We start from the raw sequence: 21,408 nt of genomic DNA, 5'->3' as shown, positions 1-21,408 counted from the left end.
AGGATTCGAACCTGCGCCCGTTGCGGTCGCACGGTTACAGACTGAAGCGCCTAGAACCGATCGGCCACTCCGGCCGGCAACATGGAATCAGTGAAGTCTCTGGACAGGCACGCTTTTGCTGACATATGAACCTGTATTCGGAAGTTCTACTTCGATGAGAAATTCCAAAACGTCTCCTCTAAGGGAACACTTGAAAGGGTACTCATGTTTCGATGGAACACCTTCTTTATTGTTCAAGTTAACAAAATTTTTAAAGAATGAGAAAAAGTTGTTTTATTGAGTGATTACTTAAATTTTAAATATTAAATAATAACACAAAAGTCCTAGTAAAGTTAAAATGTCGAAAAGAAGGCCAATTTATTTTCGCGGAGGACTTATTTATCCACTTACCATCAGCGCTATCCGAAACACAACTGGGAAACTCTGACGTATTGATAACTTGGAATACTTCCCCTAGTGCGGAGAACTACGGGCGGTAAAGTTCCCGTCCGATACCGTTCTGTCTCATAACAAGGTTTCAGACGTTAAAATATTAATTGATTCCTAATCTTAATAACATGCCACAAGGTCCTTCAATGGTCTTAAGTGCGTGATAGGGAATTCAACACTGTTCGGATAGCAATATTCATTCTCGTAGATATTTTTAGCTAAAAGGGGACGCTTGCGACTGCTGTCGCGCACTGCAGAGGATGAGCTGAAGAGAACAAATAGTGCTCCGCTTCTAGGAATTGCAGCAAATGTGCAATTATGCGCCTCGTAAGGCGTCGCAGTTTCATTTCCCCGCTTCTCCGGCGCTTCGATGGGTATTGCTGCGCTGAGAGTGGATCGGAAAGACGTCACGAAGGTCGAAAGATTCAAGCTTTCCTCTCGGTTTTCTTTCATTGACCATTCGGTTAGTGTTTATTGGTTCCTAACATCCTGTCATTAGGGAGTAGGCGACTTTAGGTTTGACCAAATGATTTCTGGTTGTGAAGAAGCCTTCATGTGAATAACGTCCTATGTAATTTTTAATTCAAGGATTTCGTTGGCAGTCAGAACAATTAAATTTATTTTAGGTCCGACTGTTCAAAACACCCACACGCGCACACACACACAGACACACACAGACACACACACACACACACACACACACACACACACACACACACACAGGGGGATTTTAAGAAGATTGAGGCCAGCCTTAGGGGCCTATCTATTTCTACTGACCACATCGTTTCTTCGGGAATTAACTTCAAGTGCTATCCCGGATAACCTTGGATTTTCAGCTTCTGTATGCCATGGGTATTTGTTCATCCAGAATTTCATCTTTATTTCAGTGATCGTACATCATAACTGTCACCGTAGCATCACTTCAGTGTGATAAGTCTACGGTTATGAATTATAAAGTCGCTGATCTCCTTCGTTCCCCTTTTGTCCCCTTTTGAAGATTTGTTTGTGGAGCTGCTAACCGTGTGGTTTTACGTAGGCCGAGTTTTCTCTCCATTTCAGTCCGAACAACAGAGTAGCTGGAATTTTTGTAGCGGGCGAGGAAATCTCAAACAGTCGGGGCCTGCTTCTTGCGGAGGGGGGGGGGGGGGGGGGGCGGGGCACTTCCACGAGTCTGCATACTTCGTGATACGACAAAGATGTTGACGAATATGACCCATAAAACAGCACGCAGCGTATAATTGTAACCATATTAACCAGCAAAATAGAGGAATGAAACTTGTCACTTCAGATTTAACTATGCAGTGTTTTTTTCTCAGAATGGTGTTCTAGAATCGTTCCGCTGTTCTTCACGTCTTTTCCATCAGGGCAGACTGAAAAACATATTTACAAATTAGTAATGCTACGACACTAAATATCTTACTATCGGCACACATAAAATGAACTTCGGCAGACGTTCCAATACCCATGACACACCCAGGCTTTGATTCCTTTGTACTTCATCCAAATTTTTATCTGGATAGCACACGATTAATATCACATCTAGGTTAAGAATTTTATTGTTGAGAGAAGAATAAAATACGCCCTCTGTTCTTGTTAAATACGTTTCGATGTGTTCACATCACAAATATCTACAGAACGTTTTAAGTGCATTCTTTCTTTTCGTACTTCATACCTCTTCGTTATAACAATTTTTGTGGCATTGTTTCAAGCCCACATAATATACATATACACTATCGGATCTAAAGTATCCGGAAACTCCTATGTAATACGGGGTTGACCACGAGAAGTCACGAATGGCGAACCCATAATTATAAGTGAAAATGGAGTATTGTCAGTGGATAAGCAGGGACAGCAGAATAAGTTAGACTGGTGAGTAATTCAGTTCTACACCGAAGCGCCAAAGAAACTGATACAGGCATGGGTATTAAAATGCAGAGATATAAAACAGGCAGAATACGGCACTGCGGTCGGCAAAGCCTGCATAAGAAAACAAGTGTCTAGCGCACTTGTTAGATTGGTTGCTGCTGCTACAATGGCAGCTTATCAAGATTTAAGTGAGTCTGCACGTGGTTTTACTGTTGGCGCACGAGCGATGGGACACAGTAGCGATGAAATGGGGGATTTCCTAGTACGACCATTTCGCGAGTGTACCGTGCATATCAGGAATTTGGTAAAACATGAAATCACCGACATCGCTGCGGCCGGGGAAATATCCTGCAAGAACGGGACCAACGACGACTGAAGAGAATACTTCTATGTGACAGAAATGCACGGCAAATTGCAGAAGATTTTAATGCTAGGCCATCAACGAGTGTCAGCGTGCGAACGATTCAGCGAAGCTTCATCGATATGGGCTTTGTAGCCGAGAGTCCATTCGTGTGTTCTTGATGACTGCACGACACAAAGCCTTATGCGTCGCCTTCGCCGACAATGGACTGTTGATGACTGGAAACAAGTTGCCAGGTCGGACGAGTCTCGGTTTCTAATTGTGTCGAGCGGATGGACGTGTACGGGTATGGAGAACCTCATGAATCCATGGACCCTGCATGACAGCAGGGCACTGTTCAAGCTGGTGGAGGCTCTGCAATGGTGTGGTAGGTGTGCAATTGGTGTGATATGGGACCGCCCATACGTCTAGGTGCGACTGTGACAGGTGACACGTACGTAAGCATCCTGTCTGATCGCCTGCATCCATTCATGTCCATTGTGCATTCAGACGAGCTTGAGCAATTTCACCAGGACAATGCGATACCCTACACGTCCAGAAATGCTACAGAGTGGCTTCAGGAACACTGTTCCTGAGATTAAACATTTCCAAGGCCGCCAAACACCCCAGACATGAACATTATTGAGCATACCTGGGATGCCTTGCAACGAGCTCCAGTCCCTCATGCTCTTACGGATTTATGAACAGCCCTGCAGGATTCGTGGTGTGAATTCCCTCCTGCAGTATTTCAGACATTAGCAGAGTCAATGTCACGTCGTGTTGCGGCATTTCTGCGTTCTCGTGGGAGCCCTCCACGGTATTAGTCAGGTGTCCTGTTTTCTTTGCCTCGTCATTGTATTTTGTAATGAACGTACATGTTTGTGTGAAGCTGTACGAGAATGCAACATGTATAATTCAGCCGGCAGATACTCAAAAAGAAGCTGGAGAACACAGCACTAGTTTTTCTGTAATTTTCACTGGTTAAATTTTTTTTTACAGCAGATGCTTACACGGGAAACTCCCAATCGCACTCCCCTCAAATTTGTGTCTGTATTTTGGTGTAACGTCCTTTGGTAATAGCGACGTGTAATGAAGGGATCGCCAGACGTACCTGTGTTCTATTTGTTCTACACAAGTACCACATGTTATACCTCTTGTGTCCCATTTTGGAAGTTTTGACTCTTGAATTCCTTCGTTGTATCGAATTTAACACCCGTTTTTTGTTGTTTATTTCCATTAGTGTGAGAGGTCTATGAGGCATCTCGCCTGCTCTCACTATTCATCACATTTACTTGAGACGGTAATATATTCTTACCACATTATTCATATACTAAACTAACGTATAGTATGATAAGGCAGAACAGACGCATCATTGACCGGACGGACAGTTCACAAATTTCTTTGAAGAAAAGGGGTGGAGCACGAGTGAGGTTTGAACGCGGATCTCCCGATTTGTAGCCCAAAGGCGGAACCACACAATAACGACGCCGTGGTTGTTGACAGGCTCTCATTGTTGCACATCTTGAAATTTGATAGTTCACTGTTTCTATTTTGCTCCTATTTCCACAGTTCAGTGCACCTTCTTCCTGTTTTCATGCTTGATCTGTGTTCAGTTTTTGACAGGCTATCCACTGGATCATTTTACCACTAACTCTGAGGAGGGTGCGAAGGAAGTTCTCCTTGTTACTAAGATTCGGAGTTTCAAAGGAACAGCTGATTCTTCAGATCACCAAAATGGGAATAGGCATCAACTGCATGAAGGAAATTGGGCGTGCAAATTTTGAGGATATAAAGATCACACTAAGGAGTACGGTTGCTGTTCTTGCCTGAGCTTCATGTGCCCAGAAAATTGCAGACAAAAGAGGTACTGTTACTTTCTTCCAAAGTATATGTCACCAAGAAATCGAATGATAAACTGAGACGAATATTCAAATTTGACTTTTCATTGTTTCAGACGCGGAGGACGGTATTACCTACAGCGCATGTCAGCAGTATACACTCCTGGAAATTGAAATAAGAACACCGTGAATTCATTGTCCCAGGAAGGGGAAAACTTTATTGACACATTCCTGGGGTCAGATACATCACATGATCACACTGACAGAACCACAGGCACATAGACACAGGCAACAGAGCATGCACAATGTCGGCACTAGTACGGTGTATATCCACCTTTCGCAGCAATGCAGGCTGCTATTCTCCCATGGAGACGATCGTAGAGATGCTGGATGTAGTCCTGTGGAACGGCTTGCCATGTCATTTCCACCTGGCGCCTCAGTTGGACCAGCGTTCGTGCTGGACGTGCAGACCGCGTGAGACGACGCTTCATCCAGTCCCAAACATGCTCAATGGGGGACAGATCCGGAGATCTTGCTGGCCAGGGTAGTTGACTTACACCTTCTAGAGCACGTTGGGTGGCACGGGATACATGCGGACGTGCATTGTCCTGTTGGAACAGCAAGTTCCCTTGCCGGTCTAGGAATGGTAGAGCGATGGGTTCGATGACGGTTTGGATGTACCGTGCACTATTCAGTGTCCCCTCGACGATCACCAGTGGTGTACGGCCAGTGTAGGAGATCGCTCCCCACACCATGATGCCGGGTGTTGGCCCTGTGTGCCTCGGTCGTATGCAGTCCTGATTGTGGCGCTCACCTGCACGGCGCCAAACACGCATACGACCATCATTGGCACCAAGGCAGAAGCGACTCTCATCGCTGAAGACGACACGTCTCCATTCGTCCCTCCATTCACGCCTGTCGCGACACCACTGGAGGCGGGCTGCACGATGTTGGGGCGTGAGCGGAAGACGGCCTAACGGTGTGCGGGACCGTAGCCCAGCTTCATGGAGACGGTTGCGAATGGTCCTCGCCGATACCCCAGGAGCAACGGTGTCCCTAATTTGCTGGGAAGTGGCGGTGCGGTCCCCTACGGCACTGCGTAGGATCCTACGGTCTTGGCGTGCATCCGTGCGTCGCTGCGGTCCGGTCCCAGGTCGACGGGCACGTGCACCTTCCGCCGACCACTGGCGACAACATCGATGTACTGTGGAGACCTCACGCCCCACGTGTTGAGCAATTCGGCGGTACGTCCACCCGGCCTCCCGCATGCCCACTATACGCCCTCGCTCAAAGTCCGTCAACTGCACATACGGTTCACGTCCACGCTGTCGCGGCATGCTACCAGTGTTAAAGACTACGATGGAGCTCCGTATGCCACGGCAAACTGGCTGACACTGACGGCGGCGGTGCACAAATGCTGCGCAGCTAGCGCCATTCGACGGCCAACACCGCGGTTCCTGGTGTGTCCGCTGTGCCGTGCGTGTGATCATTGCTTGTACAGCCCTCTCGCAGTGTCCGGAGCAAGTATGGTGGGTCTGACACACCGGTGTCAATGTGTTCTTTTTTCCATTTCCAGGAGTGTATTTATCGTTCAATTCGAGCAAAAAAAGATCGAAATGCACAAATATGCAGTAATTGGTGCGTATCTTATACATCAAGTTATATGGAGTGTTGCACCTAGCTCCACCTCTTAGAACTGAAAAAAAAAACCGTTACTTACTTAGCAGGATACTTCATAGCAGGCTGATGCAGGAAACCACAGTAAAGCGACCAGTTGGGTGTTTCTTTGTAAGACGCCGTAAGCGAATTATGCTTACAGTCCAGGGACTATCCTGACAGGCCAACTTGCTGCAGCGACAAGGCACAGCCAGGAGTGTGAATTTGCTGACGCAACGGAAAAGCTGGGGTCAGTGAGGACACGATAGCCTAGGGGCCACGCCTTGCGTCTCGGCAGCAGCCTACGTACTGTTTTGGCTGTGCAAGCGAGAACTGAAGTACAGCGGACCTCAACGAGGAGGATACTGAGAATTTGACGGAGAAACCGTAATCGACGATAGCATCACTGAGGAGGAAGAAATGCGGACCATATTGTGTGACTCCCAATCCTGTTCCATTCTTTTTCATTCGCAGTAATTTACGCTTTACTATACACGTCAAAAAAGTTTTTTTATCACCCCGGTTCCCAAAACACCTGTAGATAGACGTTGGCTGTGGATATTGGATCACGGTTGCCTGTTCAGAGATATCACTAAGCCCGCCAAAGGTGTAAACAACCATGCACGAGCAGCGTCTATTACACGGAGGGGGTCCGACAGTCGATCAGCTCCAGTCATTTCACCAGGAAGGATGTACACGGCTCGTATTGTCTGTAGTTCTACCATGACTAGACGGGCTACACGGCGATTCGATCGCGACCGCATTGCTACTTTGTGCCAGGAATGGCTCTCAACAAGGGAGTGAACCAATGCGATGTTGTTTGGACATTGAGGAGACACAGAGACAGAAACTGTCGATGACATGCCTCGCTCAGGCCGCCCAAGGGCTACTACTGCAGTGGATGACAGCTGCCTACGGATTATGGTTCGGAGGAACGCTAACAGCAACGCCACCATGTTGAATAATGTTTATGTGCAGCCATAGGACGTCGTGTTACGACTCAAACTGTGAGTAGTAGGCTGCATGATGCGCAACTTCACTCCCCACGTCCATGACGAGGTCCATCTTTGCAACCACGACACCATGCAGTGCGATACAGATGAGCCCAACAACATGCCGAATGGACCGCTCAGGATTGGCATCACGTTCTCTTCACCGATGAGTGTTGCATATGCCTTCAACCAGAGAACCGTCGGAGACGTGTTTGGTGGCAACCCGGCCAGGCTGAACGCCTTAGACTCGCTGTAAAACGAGTGCAACAAGGTGGAGGTTCCCTGCTGTTTTGGGGTGGCGTTATGTGAGGCCAACGTACACCGTTGGTGGTCATGGAAGGCACAGTAACGGCTGTACGATACGTGAATGCCATCCTCAGACCGATAGTGCAACCATATCGGCAACATACTGGCGAGGCATTCGTCTTCATGGATCACAATTCGCGCCCCCATCGTTCACAGCTTGTGAATGACTTCCTTCAGTATAACAACATCGCTCAAATAGTGTGACCAGCATGTTATCCAGACATGAACCCTATCGAACATGCCTGGGATAGATTGAAAAGAGCTGTTTATAGACGACGTGACGCACCGACCACTCTGAGGGATCTACGCCGAATCGTCGTTGAGGAGTGGGACAATCTGGACCAACAGTGCTATGCAAGACTTTTTTTGATGTGTGTATATTTAGCTGATAATAAATAGCATATTAGAAGAAGAGAGGGAGGGTTGTTGGAGATCGTTCAACTTTGGGAATTAGAAACACCTACCATGGAAAACATGCTGTTTTTGCTATTTCCTGCTGCCTTAGTAGAACAGAATCTGATTAAGGTAGAGGCGGTGTGGGGTAGAGTAGGGGGTGGGGGGAGGGGATTCACTACGTTAGGCACTGACCTTAAAGGCCCATACCATTATCCTTTTATGAAAGTTATTGCATTAAGATCTTACTGCTAAAACCTGTCCTTTTTGAAGTTTGTAGATAATCTAAGAATTTTGTTGTTCCACTGAAGCTCTGTTTCCTGGCAAGTATGTGTTTACGTGTATGTTAGACCAGTGCCGATTGCAGAACATTTTTCGTTCTACATCAAGATTTCTCGTTGGACGTGAAACAAAATATGTTTGGAGAAAACTAACAAAATTCGCAGTTTTTCGGCTCCTCCTACATACAACATACTAAAAACTCAAAGAAGGAAGTAGCGTTATTGCTTACTGTCCTATCGACAACGAGTTGGGGAAGAAAATCGGCTGTACCCTTTGAAAGGAACCTTCCTCGAATGTGCCTTAAGCGATTCAGGGAAATGACAAAAAACTTAAATCCATATGGTTTCACGGGAATCTGAGCTCTCTTCTCCCCGAATGAGATCAATGTCAACGAACCACTGCGTTACCCCGTTCGATACTAAATGTTCATAAAATACGGTCACCTTCTATGGTTCAATGAACATCCGACTGGAGTAGTATTTACAACTTTTGTTTCTCCTGTTGTCATTGATGTATTTAATCCTCTTAATGCATGTCTACTATTTTTAATAAAACTCGTGTAAAGTTTGTAAAGGCCATGAGGGAGTAGTACAGGAAATATTCGAAAAGCGATTGCATCCTGTAACACTGCGACTGGTTCTAAGCGCGAGGCAAATAAAAGTGGCCAAGAGAACAGAGTTCCAGGGGACAAAGAAACGCAGCAGACGAAAGGTTGAAAGTGACCACCATTCGTCTCTCGGCACTTTTGGGCCCTGGTCACCAAGTTACTTCATATAAAGTTACTGAATACTGATGGAAGCTGGACTGCTGGAATTGCTGCACTCCATCCGAAATGTTATGCTGCTGTTCTTGAAGGTAATGGGGGTTGTTGTGATACGTCTTAAACTTGAGGGCTCCGCACCCATTGCAAACTGATATGCTAGGTGTCCTGGGTAGCCAGCCAGGGCCGCACCCGACTGACCTCTACTAATAACGTCAGCCGTGAAGATTGCGTAAAGGTGCTCCAAGGTTAGGCCGGCTGTATGGTCAGTTGCTCCATCATGTTGGAAGTAACTGTTGATCTATTCTTCCTTCGTTGATGCATACATACAGGTATAGTCGTATCCACTCGCCCGGGCCACTTTTTAAATGCCCCACCATGTATTTTTAGGTACACGAAGTTCTATGATTAAGCAAGATGAAGCCAATAAAAACATCTGGCATAGTTAAAATGGCTCTGAGCACTATGGGACATAACTGCAGTGGTCATCAGTCCCCTAGAACTTAGAACTACTTAAACCTAACTAACCTAAGGACATCACACACATCCATGCCCGAGGCAGGATTCGAACCTGCGACCGTAGCGGTCGCACGGTTCCAGACTGCATCCCCTAGAACCGCTTGGCCACTTCGGCCGGCATATGGCATAGTTTGAACATCATATCGGCAAATTTGAATTCCTTTCCAGGTTCACCTTGGCAGCTAGTTTATGCAATATCGAGAATCTGTCATCACATTTCGAGGAGATAATCCGTTGTATTGATTTCCTCGTTAACGTTGACAGGAGTAAGTGCTACGGAATGAGATTTTCACTCTGCAGCGGAGTGTGCGCTGATATGAAACTTCCTGGCAGATTAAAACTGTGTGCCGGACCGAGACTCGAACTCGGGACCTTTTCCTTTCGCGGGCAAGTGCTCCGCCAACTGAGCTACTCAAGCACGACGCACGCCCCGTCCTCACAGCTTTACTTCTGCCAGTACCTCGTCTCCTACCTTCCAAACTTTGCAGAAGGTTCGCAGGAGAGCTTGTGTAAATTTTGGAAGGTAGGAGACGAGATACTGGCAGAAGTAAAGCTGTGAGGACGGGGCGCGAGTCGTGCTTGGGTAGCTCAGTTGGCAGAGCACTTGTCCGCGAAAGGCAAAGGTGCCGATTTCGAGTCTCGGTCCGGCACACAGTTTTAATCTGCCAGTATGTTTCAGTGCTATACGGTTTGATGAAATGTACCCTCTTGAAGCAACTAACGAGTCAGATGTGACCATTTACGACGTATCACTGCTATATGACTCACTGTGCAAGTACTTGTACTATTTCCATAGTCGTATGCACTTTAGCCTTTTCGAACAATGTACTACCTTAAATAATGACCTTTTGGTAACTTTACACTGAATAAAACCCATTCACGTTTATCCCGAAACGTTTTGCCTTAATCTAGTGGTAGTCTTCTGTGGACTCACATAAACGTACATTTTCAAATAAACACGGGAGTGTTAACTTACATATGGTGCCACTGTACTTATAAGAATTGTACGTATGTTAAAAGTGCAAGGTATTAAATGTACTGCGTTTAAGTGAAAATGTGTATGCATTTCATGCAACTCAGGATTCTTAAATAAATTAAGGTGAAACACGCTGGACGTAACGTAAATTTGACTAACCGACAAACATAATCAGAAATAATTACTACAGCATTATTAACAAACTATGAGTACAGACCAATATCATTAAAATATACAGCTTACTTGTTCCACTTTGAGGCCAAAAATGTTATTAATGTCACAGTTTCTAAAGTTTTCTGCCGTGTGCCTGAGCGTTAACTCTAAATAATAATGAGGGTCGATGTGCATGTACATCACTCTTCATTACTTTTTACCATACAAAGTACAAGCCTCCAATCCTACAAGTATTAACCGCATCCCTTTCCTCGAACCTCGTCGTTGAAACTTTCGAAACAGAAACTGGCATATAGTAGGGTGATGGATTAACTCTATTCCTTTTCAGTCTGGCACTACATAAGGTCATGAAAATATGGCACTGGGAAATGCGTGGAATAAATATGAGAACAAAAAGTAAAAGAATCAGTTTCAAATGTTTTGCCTTTACCGATGTACTACCAGTAACTACCAGGACTACCACTGAAGCCAGACACCCCTTTAACAAGCTTCGTGACATTGCTGTCAAAACTGGCCTCCAAATCTTTCATTAATAGAAACAGAACATGGACTCCAAACAAGCGAGCCTGAATCTCTCGTGACGTCACTCAAATTCATCCATACAAGTACTTAGCGTAAATTATCGAGAACAAAGGCAACGACACAGTGAAATATAAAACGCGTGAAGAATAACTCCAGAAAGCATACACAGTCGTGTGACGTATTTATAAAAAGTTATCCCTTTCCACCTAAGTCACCATACGACACTACCTAACAGTTATTCTTCCGAATCGTTTTACGCACTTGAGTCATCACCATTAAGCATGAATGTCAAGGTCAGTAGGAAACTGAAACGACATAAATTATGGAAAATATTTGGACTCAAATCAAAGACGATATTTATATGCGCAAAAATTGGAAGAAATGTTTACCGTGATGGGTGTATACCGTTTATGTCTAACGGAGAAAACGTTTAGACGTTTAGCGCGCATTTACCCAAGAAAATCTTTCGCATCATAAACGGGACAAGACAGCTCAAAGTATGAAGGGTAACCGACACTTACGGGTTATACGCAAGTCGCTGTAGACAACTGGCAACTACTTGGACGACGTACATATGGAAAATCGACTCTCGTAAGTTCTCATCCAGACAACTAACAGAAAGAACTTAGAAACCGCTAAATACGTGGACAACTAGAACGATGAGAGACGCGTAGCTGCAGAATGGCGTTTTGGGAAGACGAAGGAAAAGATTAAAGTTAACTAGTGGTTCTATGTGCCCTTATTCAATCGATGAAGTTATAAATATTCATGATACATGATGGGCATAATAAAACTGGCCTGGAAAATATTTCATGGTCTTCAAGATAGGCGATCCAACTTAACATCATCAGCCTCAGGAAGCTGTCTTGCCCACCCTAAGGTGCCCAAATACTGTACAGGCGAGTTTGATTTAGAAGCCAATAGTTCTGTTGCCCTGACAATATCGTGGTTGTCGGATTTCTTGCGGATGGTGTTGCTGCGATGATCGTATCGTAATTTCTTTAACGGCTGTGCGACCCGTGTTGTCTTGAGTTTACCGATGTTTCATTCTGCAAGTTCTGGTTTCATTTATCATAAGAAATAAGAATGACGAAAATCTTAGGGAGTCAGTGTGGAAGCATCCAGTGTAATATGATCTGTCCAGTCCAAAATGAGTGTACACGATAGTGAAAAATTCCATCTGGAGTAAAATTAGACTGGAAATAAACTGTGCGAAATTATATTGTATTTGTGTTATTTACTGCACTACCAGCCCCATTTTTAAAGATCTCTCACGTTTTACATAGAGTGAATTTCCACTTTTCACATATTTATACCTGGCTACATCGTCAAAGGCCAACGGCCTGGCCGCAGTGCTAACACCGGTTCCCGTTACATCACCGATGTTAAGCGCTGTCGGGCTGGGCTAGCACTTGGATGGGTGACCATCCGGTCTGCCGGGCGCTGTTTGCAAGCTGTGTGCACTCAGCCCATGTGAGGCAAACTGAAGAGCTACTTGACTGAGAAGTAGCGGCTCCGGTCTGTTAAACTGACATACGGCCAGGAGAGCGGCGTGCTGACCATATGCCGCTCCATATCCGCGTCCAGCGACGCCTGCAAGTTGACACGGCGGCCGGTCGGTACCGTTGGGCTCTCATGGTCTGTTCGGACAGAGTTTATTTTAGATTTGTATTTGATCACATAGTTGTGGACCCAGCGTCAGACATATCCAACGTATATTTCTCTTACAAGAAATACGTGTCTTAGATTCGACGCAGTGAGTCGTCATTTTCAAATGTAATCACAAACCTGGGTAAACTGCAACCACACTTCTTTCAAATATTACGAAAAGTACTTTAAAACCTGTAAACTGAAGCAAAGGCTGCAGAAATGTGTGGCAAGACGTCATGACAAATTCTAGTTGATCAACCAAAAGTTTCCATGACTTATTGTGGCCCGTTTCTGCTGCCTTTGCTTCAGACAACTGGTTTTAATGTATTTTTCGTAGCATTTGAAACATATGTGGTTGCTGTTATTATTAACGCACTTTTCAAGGTTTGCGACTGTATTTGAAAATGACGAGTCATTGCGTCGAAACTAGTAATACAATCTTCTGAAAATTTTATTATTTTAGTGGCTGTGGCTCGACGACCGTTTGTGGTGTCACATGAACATTTTAAATCTCACTTAGTTACACTCCTTTATGACAGTTACGTCGAAATACAAAACACATGTGTCATTGCATTCTCTATTTCCGAATTTGCATGTTGTAGTATATCACTCCCGCCCCTAAATTCCACTTGTTGGGCAACAAAACTGTGTGTTTTTGTATCGTATTTTTCATGAAATTTTGCAGGAAGTAAGTGGCCAAAATCATGGAATATGCTGTTCTGGAAAAGCCTGAATCCATATATTGTAAAGTTTGAAGTTTTGAGCCATAATACCGAAAATGTTTCTTCTGGAAAGATTAAAATGAGAGCTAAAAAACGCTTCTGATCGCGTAAACTGTCCGCTCGATAAGGTATTATCATGTAGGTTCTACGAGAATATGCCTTTTCAGCTATAATAACTTGTGGAATTTGACTCTCCGCGTTTAGTAGCGGTGACGAGACATCTGCAGCAGTCAAAATGTCGATGCCCTGTGAGGCCACAGTTGTGTATGTACCGTTCTCCACGAGAGGGCAAGACCGCTGGAGTGACGAGCTTGACCCGTGGTAAAAATTGCTGTTTTGAAGAGCGCGCCGCAGCGCATAGTGTAAAGCAGTCGCCCTCCGTTTCTGGCGGTGGCGCCGCTGTGGCAATCGCAGCTTTGGTGTCTCCCTCTGGTGGGAAAGGGGAAAGGTTGCCTGTTCACGTGCATTTAAGGGGCGCTATGAGCTCGCCAAGGGGAGTCAGTCTGGGTCAGTCTCTCGTCCCCTGCTTGCTAGTCTGTCTCTCGTCCGCATTTGTTAGGCAGTTAGTGTTGGTCTGTCGTTCGGAGTGCTAATATGTCTGTCGTTCGGATCAACCTTTAAAGCCGGCAAAATGAGAGTCTTTCCACTCCGCCAGTAAGAGAACTCAGCAAGTGGTCGCCCGGTCGGGGTTTAGTCCCTGCATATGAGTGTGCGCGGTAGGCCGCCAGTCTGCTCGAGTTTGCTCAGGCAATGGTCATTGGCGGTTGGATCGATCGGTTGGTCGATCGCGCACTGAGACACGAGATGACTTGTCCGTCTTGAGCGTCGGCACATGTGAGGTCGCCACGTGCGTCCAGTGGGCCGCGACGTTTAGCGAGGGGTAGTGACTTCGCGGTCTACACGAGAGCAACAGGAGTCAACCCACGACATCAGTCTGACCGGTGCGAGCTGCGACGCCGTGAGACGGGAGATCGGCGCGCCTTCCTGCGTCCGTTGAAGCGGCTGGCAGCGGACGGTTCGGGAGAGCGATGTGGGGGGTGCTGCGCTAGATCTTCTCGAGAAATCTCAGTTTATTAGAAGTTAAGTGATTGGAGATACCTTGTTCGATTTACTCTTGTTAAATTCTACTTGTTTTCTGGGTTAGGTCACCAACCGTTTTGCTTGGGGGTCGTCCCACCATTCTTCTCCGTTTGCCCACCCGCGGGAAGGTGGTTGTTTATAAATTGGGTGGTCCGTTTTTCCCATGTGGAGTAGGGGTGGGTTAGAGCAACCTGAGGTTCGGGTTGTTCGGTAATCTCCCTATCAATCTTCCGTACGTTAGTAGCTGCCTCTGTCATGTTTGTCGGACTTGGTGTGTTAACGAATTTATTGCTTGGAGTGTAACGGCCTAATACCTGAAATATGTTTGGAAGCTTTGATATTATTGCCTATGATCTTGAGAGGCGGTATCTGTGTACTGTAGAGCATCTTAACTATTGTTTGGCCAACCTTGTAGAATTTTATTTAAGATTGCATTTCATGGACTTTTATTATATGATCATTTTAGTATATAAAGTTGCCACCCTTTCGCCGTAAGACTTTTCTTAGAAGTTAAAATCAAGTTGCACCTTCCGTGGTAAGGTTAATATTTTATTGATTGGCGACTCCATGTTGTCCTGTGCACCACGACCAGATAACAGGTTTACTTGAAAAAAAGAGACAGCATTGGTCGTATATTTTTTTTACTATTGCAAAATCGATTTTCTGTCACTGAGTGACCATCTTCAGTGCTACATTGTATAACTTAAATTGGGATGCACTGTTGTCACTAAGCTTACGGCGATCACATAGATCAGTCTATGTGATCGCCGTAAGCTTAGTGACAACAGTGCATCCCAATTTAAGTTATACAATATAGCACTGAAGATGGTCACTCAGTGACAGAAAATCGATTTTGCAATAGTAAAAAAAATATACGACCAATGCTGTCTCTTTTTTTCAAGTTAATATTTTAATTGTTAGTGTTTTGCACCATTTCCATCCCTCCTACACGGGGTGCATAGTTTGTGTGCTTGTGTTAAAATTCTTAGTTTAAAGTTATCTGGTGTTTTACAGATTTGCTGCAGTGTAGTATTTCAGAGGCTGCTGTGAGCGGTCGTAATTACGGCCGTGTCAAAAGGGAGCGGCAAGGTTGTCAGCCAGAACGCTCATACAGTCAAAACTTGTTTCTTTCTGCCTGTTAATAAATTGTAACTTTGATATTTAGAGGGTGCTTTCTGATTTTAATTTTAAATCTGTTTCTTTTAAAAAATGCTTTTAGCCACTAAGTCAATAAAATTTCCGTTTGTTAAAAGGAATTTGGTTATGATTTCATCAGTTAGTCCCTGGCAACTACTTCCATGTTTACATAGTGTGATTAAATATGTTGTTGATGAATCGCTAGTAAATAAAATAAATTCTTAAGAATATTCTTTGGAAATAAATCACGGTTCAGAGCTGATCACGGTATTTTTATCGCGACTGTTGCGTGGTAATCGATCTTAAAGGACGAAACTAATAATAATTGCCCTTTGTTTTCTATCCTGTAGTTTGGTAAAAGACCGGCGGCTGAGAGCCCTTGAACAGCCGTGAACAGCACTTCATGCTTCAGAGTCGCCGCGGGATTACCTTTATATAAATAACTACGGATTTTTCTGAGCTAGTGAGGAACATGAGTGGGAAAAAGAAAAGAATAAAGAGGAGAAAGAGAGAGAACGAGTATTTGCGTTCCACTCAGTCACCGGCTTCCGCTGCGCGTTTTGTGACGTCGGAAGCTGATAAGGACTTGCGATGCAAATAGCCTGCAGCCACCATGACCTGACACGCAAACGTAAGCCGACATGGTTATTTGCATAGGCCGCCATATCCGCGCTGGGGGGGAAATGAGACGCCGAGAGGATGACATCGCCCAACTGACACGCGAGCGGGCGAGCCTAAACCCCAGCAAAGCATCCGTGGGGCGCTTCCCGGAGGGAGAAGAGAAGAGAATCGGGCTTCGGAGCTCCACGTTACTACCACATTCGAGTAAGTGACAAAGTGATAACATTCTAACTACGCGATTTGTCTGTAGTAGTGGTTCGGAAAATGCATTGTACGAAACTCATCTGTTGGTGGTTGACTTGCATATGCAAATACTTACGTACCGCTACGGTCCATAGCAAAACAAAATATCTCTCTACTTCCTCTCGTTCAGAAACCAAATATATGAACGCTCTCGGTACTTCCTTTATCATTGGTGTTTGTTTTCCGACTGTTTGGGATCTGTTCTCTCTGTATGGAACTTTTTTTTATCATTTTCACTTCTAATGCTATATTCGCTTCCTCTACATGCATATTCGCCTTCTCTCCTCCCACACAAAACAGACTTGTCCATCCCTCCGTGCCCGCTACCACTCTAAAGTCTGCAGTCTCTATCCTTCCAGGCCCGCATCTCGTGGTCGTGCGGTAGCGTTCTCGCTTCCCACGCCCGGGTTCCCGGGTTCGATTCCCGGCGTGGTCAGGGATTTTCTCTGCCTCGTGATGGCTGGGTGTTGTGTGCTGTCCTTAAGTTAGTTAGGTTTAAGTAGTTCTAAGTTCTAGGGGACTTATGACCACGGCAGTTGAGTCCCATAGTGCTCAGAGCCATTTGAACCATCTATCCTTCCTCTTTCATCATCCATCCTTTGTCACCATTAACAGTAACAATTCCTGTTTGCACTGTAGAACTGTCCCTTGCTCCGTCCTCTCCTCTATCTCCTGTATACTTCTAATATGCCCAGAACAGCTCCACCAATCCATCTCCTTCAGTATACTAATGACACTGCTTTTCTCTTTCTGTACCCTACACTCAAGAAACCTTAACGCTCTCTACAAATCCACCTCAGTCAGTTTGCCTCCTAGTTTAGCCAATGGCTTCTCAAGACCAACCTCTCCAAGACCCCAGTCAATAATTACAGTACGGACTACCTCCCACAATCCATCTCCATGACTTTTACCTTACCATTTATGACAATGTTATCCCATTAACTAACACGCTAAAATATCTTGGACTGACCTTCGACTGGCATTTAACCTCACCTGCTGACCACCCAAAACAAGACCCAGAATAAACTGAAGCTACAGGCCGAACTTGTGGATTACACCCCTTCTCTATTCTCTTCTCCTTTTTTTTTTTTTTTTTTAAAAAAACAGCTTTTCTTATTCAGTCTCCGCTATGCGAGTGTTGCATGGATATTCGCCCCACCAAAGCTCTTAAGTCCCCCCATATCATTGAACATAATGCACGCTCTCTCACTTTCCGCATCCGTTTACCTAGCCCCACATTGATTCTCTGATGTCTCATCAAATCTCCATCCTCCCAGTCCCTCTCTGAGTTGGCGTGTCAGCCATGGTCTGGCTGGGTAAGAGTATCGGAAAAGCATAATGGAGGCATCTGAAGTACGGTGCTACATATGCGTTAAAACAATCAGCGTACAAAGAAGAACAGTAATTATGAACTATTAGGAAAGCCAGACGTTGAAATTACATGGAAATCATTCCTGTAAGGGACAGCTTAATGGGGTATTTAATAGAAGACCACAGGTTTTAGTACACAGGATGATCGCGGTATGTTCCGTTAACTACAGAGCGTACAGGATGCACTGTAAAGAAAACGTTTACGCAAGAAAATAAGCCGTTGAGAGCAATACAAAAGAAGTACTTTAACTGATCAAAATCTCTGGACACCAATTAGTGGACATTTGTATGGCGTGTGTTCACCCTTCGCGTTTATGAAAGTTTGATCTCTGCTGGGGACACCTTTTGGGGACGTGTCTGAATGTAGGGGCCCAAATTTCGTCTCCTTAGTAGGTTAGAACCTCTATAAGCCCTAAAAGGGTGTGAAAAAGGCAACAAATCGGTATACGTATTCCTGAACTGATACTTCACATGAAGGCAAGTTACAGTTTTGCTGTAACATCCGAAAGACAGTGCTTGACATAAAAGTTAACACTTCAAAGTGTTTGTAATTTCGTCTCTTATTTTTCCATTTTAACATTGCGAAACACTTGTGCTATTACAAATCGCTTGAAGGCCACGAGTAAACAATGTTTTAAAGCTATTTCCAGACTCCTATAGATTGTCACATATGGATTTGTATGTCTGTGTAGATGAACACAATGTTTCTTGATAACAAACAAAGTATTTCATGAAACGAATCCATCTCTTTGAACTTGCGTTTGCCCATATAAAAACCTGCAGTAATATTTATAAATATAAAACAAAATCAATTTTTAACAACAATTAAAAATGACGTCCCCGGGACGAAATAGGAATTTCAAGGGGGACGAAATTGCGAACATCCCCAGATTTATTACAATGGTTGTTAAATAACACAGGTCAAATCCTTGCCAGTAGCAATTACACGACAGACTACAACACACGACAGAAATACAGCCCAATATATGAACACGAAGCAGGTCTCACACTAGAAATAACAGGCGTGAATTTAATTGCTGCACTAACTCACAGCGTAAAAAGATGAATTCCCTCGTACGCGGAAGCTAAATGTGCTGCACATAACACTCTTTCAAGAAGCGATGGACTCAGGTCACGCATGCACGATCAGCTAAACATTGTTACCAATCGTGGAACCGGTAGATTTCAAGGGGTTGGTGGGGGGGGGGGTGAGAGGGGGGGGTCGGAAGTAACAGGAGGGACCACATTAGGACCCCTCACGTTACTTACTTTACCCTCAAAAGCCGAAACCAATGAAGACAGTGATGTTGGATGCTGGTGTCTGGAGAGAAGCTAATATCCCAAGCGGGTACCATTATGTTCAGGTCTGGACTGTAAGCTGGTTAGTCCATTTCACGAATGTTATTGTGCACAAACATCTGGGTCTCAGATTATGTTTTTTGACAGGTTGCATGGTCGTGCTGGTACAATCGTCATCTTTGAAATGTTTTTCTATTGTATGCATACACACAGTTGTAAAACGTGTTAATATCCTTCCGAATTCAACACAATGATAGGACCACACCCCAACTACGAAAAACACCTCCATACCTTAGCATCATCTCTTCGGCACTTCACTGTTTGGACTACTGCAAATTTAAACGCAGTTAAAACCTCTCAGACAAACAGAAGGCAAACGATGTCAAAGTTAGCGTAAGGAGGGCTATACGTGAAGCGTTCTGTGAATTCGAAAGTAAAATTCTATGTACCGACTTGATAGAAAAACCTGGGAAGTTCTGGTCTTACGTTAAATCAGTAAGTGGATCGAAACAGCATATCCAGACCCTCTGGGATGATAATGGCATTGAAACAGAGGATGACACGCGTGAAGGTGAAATACTAAACACCTTTTTCCAAATCTGTTTCACAGAGGAAGGTCGCACTGCAATTACTTCTTCAAATCCTCGCACGAACGAGAAAATGGCTGACATCGAAATAAGTGTCCAACGAATAGAAAAGCAACTGAAATCACTCAACAGAGGAAAGTCCACTGGACCTGACGGGATACCAATTCGATTCTACACAAAGTACGCGAAAGAACTTGCCCCCCTTGTAACAGCCGTGTACCGCAAGTCTATAGAGGAACGGAAGGTTCCAAATGATTGGAAAAGAGCACAGGTAGTTCCAGTTTTCAAGAAGGGTCGTCGAGCAGATGCGAAAAACTATAGGCCTATATCTCTGACATCGATCTGTTGTAGAATTTTAGAATATGTTTTTTGCTTGCGTATCATGTCACTTCTGGAAACCCAGAATCTAGTCTGTAGAAATCAACATGGATTCCGGAAACAGCGATGGTGTGGGATCCAACACGCTTTATTTGTTCATGAGACCCAGAAAATATTAGATACAGGCTCGCAGGTAGATGCCATTTTCCTTGAATTGCGGAAGGCGTTCGATACAGTTCCGCACTGTCACCTGATAAACAAAATAAGAGCCTACGGAATATCAGACCAGCTGTGTGACTGGATTGAAGAGTTTTTAGCAAACAGAACACGGCATGTTGTTCTCAATGGAGTTACGTCTACAGACGTTAAAATTACCTCCGGCGTGCCACAGGGGAGTATTATGGGACCATTGCCTTTCACAATATATATAAATGACCTAGGAGATAGTGTCGGAATTTCCATGCGACTTTTCGCGGATGATGCTGTAGTATACAGAGAAGTTGCAGCATTAGAAAATTGCAGCGGAATGCAGGAAGATCTGCAGCGGATAGGCACTTGGTGCAAGGAGTGGCAACTGACATTTAACATAGACAAATGTAATGTACTGCGAATACATAAAAAGAAGAATCATTTATTGTATGATTATATGATAGCGGAACAAACACTGGTAGCAGTTACTTCTGTAAAATATCTGGGATTATGCGTACAGAGCGATTTGAAGTGGAATGATGATGTGGAATTAATTGTTGGTAAGGCGGCTGCCAGGTTGAAATTCATTGGGGGAGTCCTTACAAAATGTAGTCCATCAACAAAGGAGGTGGCTTACAAAACACTCGTTCGACCTATACTTGAGTATTGCTCATCAGTGTGGGATCCGTACCAGGTCGGGTTGACAGAGGAGATCCAAAGAAGAGCGGCGCCTTTCCTCACACATTTATACGGTAAGCGTGATAGCGTTACGGAGATGTTTAACAAACTCAAGTGGCGGACTCTGCAAGAGAGGCGCTCTGCATCGCGGTGTAGCTTGCTGTTCAGGTTTCAAGATGGTGCGTTTCTGGATGAGGTATCGAATATATTGCTTCCCCCTACTTATACCTCCGGAGGAGGTCACGAATATAAAATTAGAGAGATTCGAGCGCCCACGGAGTTTTTCCGGCTGTCGGTCTTCCCGCGAACCATACGCGACTGGAACAGGAAAGGGAGGTAATGACAGTGGCACGGAGAGTGCCCTTTGCGACATACCGTTGGCTCTGAGCACTATGGGACTCAACTGCTGAGGTCATAAGTCCCCTAGAACTTAGAACTACTTAAACCTAACTAACCTAAG

The sequence above is a fragment of the Schistocerca nitens genome, chromosome 1 (genome assembly GCF_023898315.1).
Source record: "Schistocerca nitens isolate TAMUIC-IGC-003100 chromosome 1, iqSchNite1.1, whole genome shotgun sequence".
Taxonomy (NCBI): Eukaryota; Metazoa; Arthropoda; class Insecta; order Orthoptera; family Acrididae; genus Schistocerca; species Schistocerca nitens.
The sequence above is the reverse complement of the archived record's forward strand: the minus strand, read 5'-3'. Positions refer to the sequence as shown.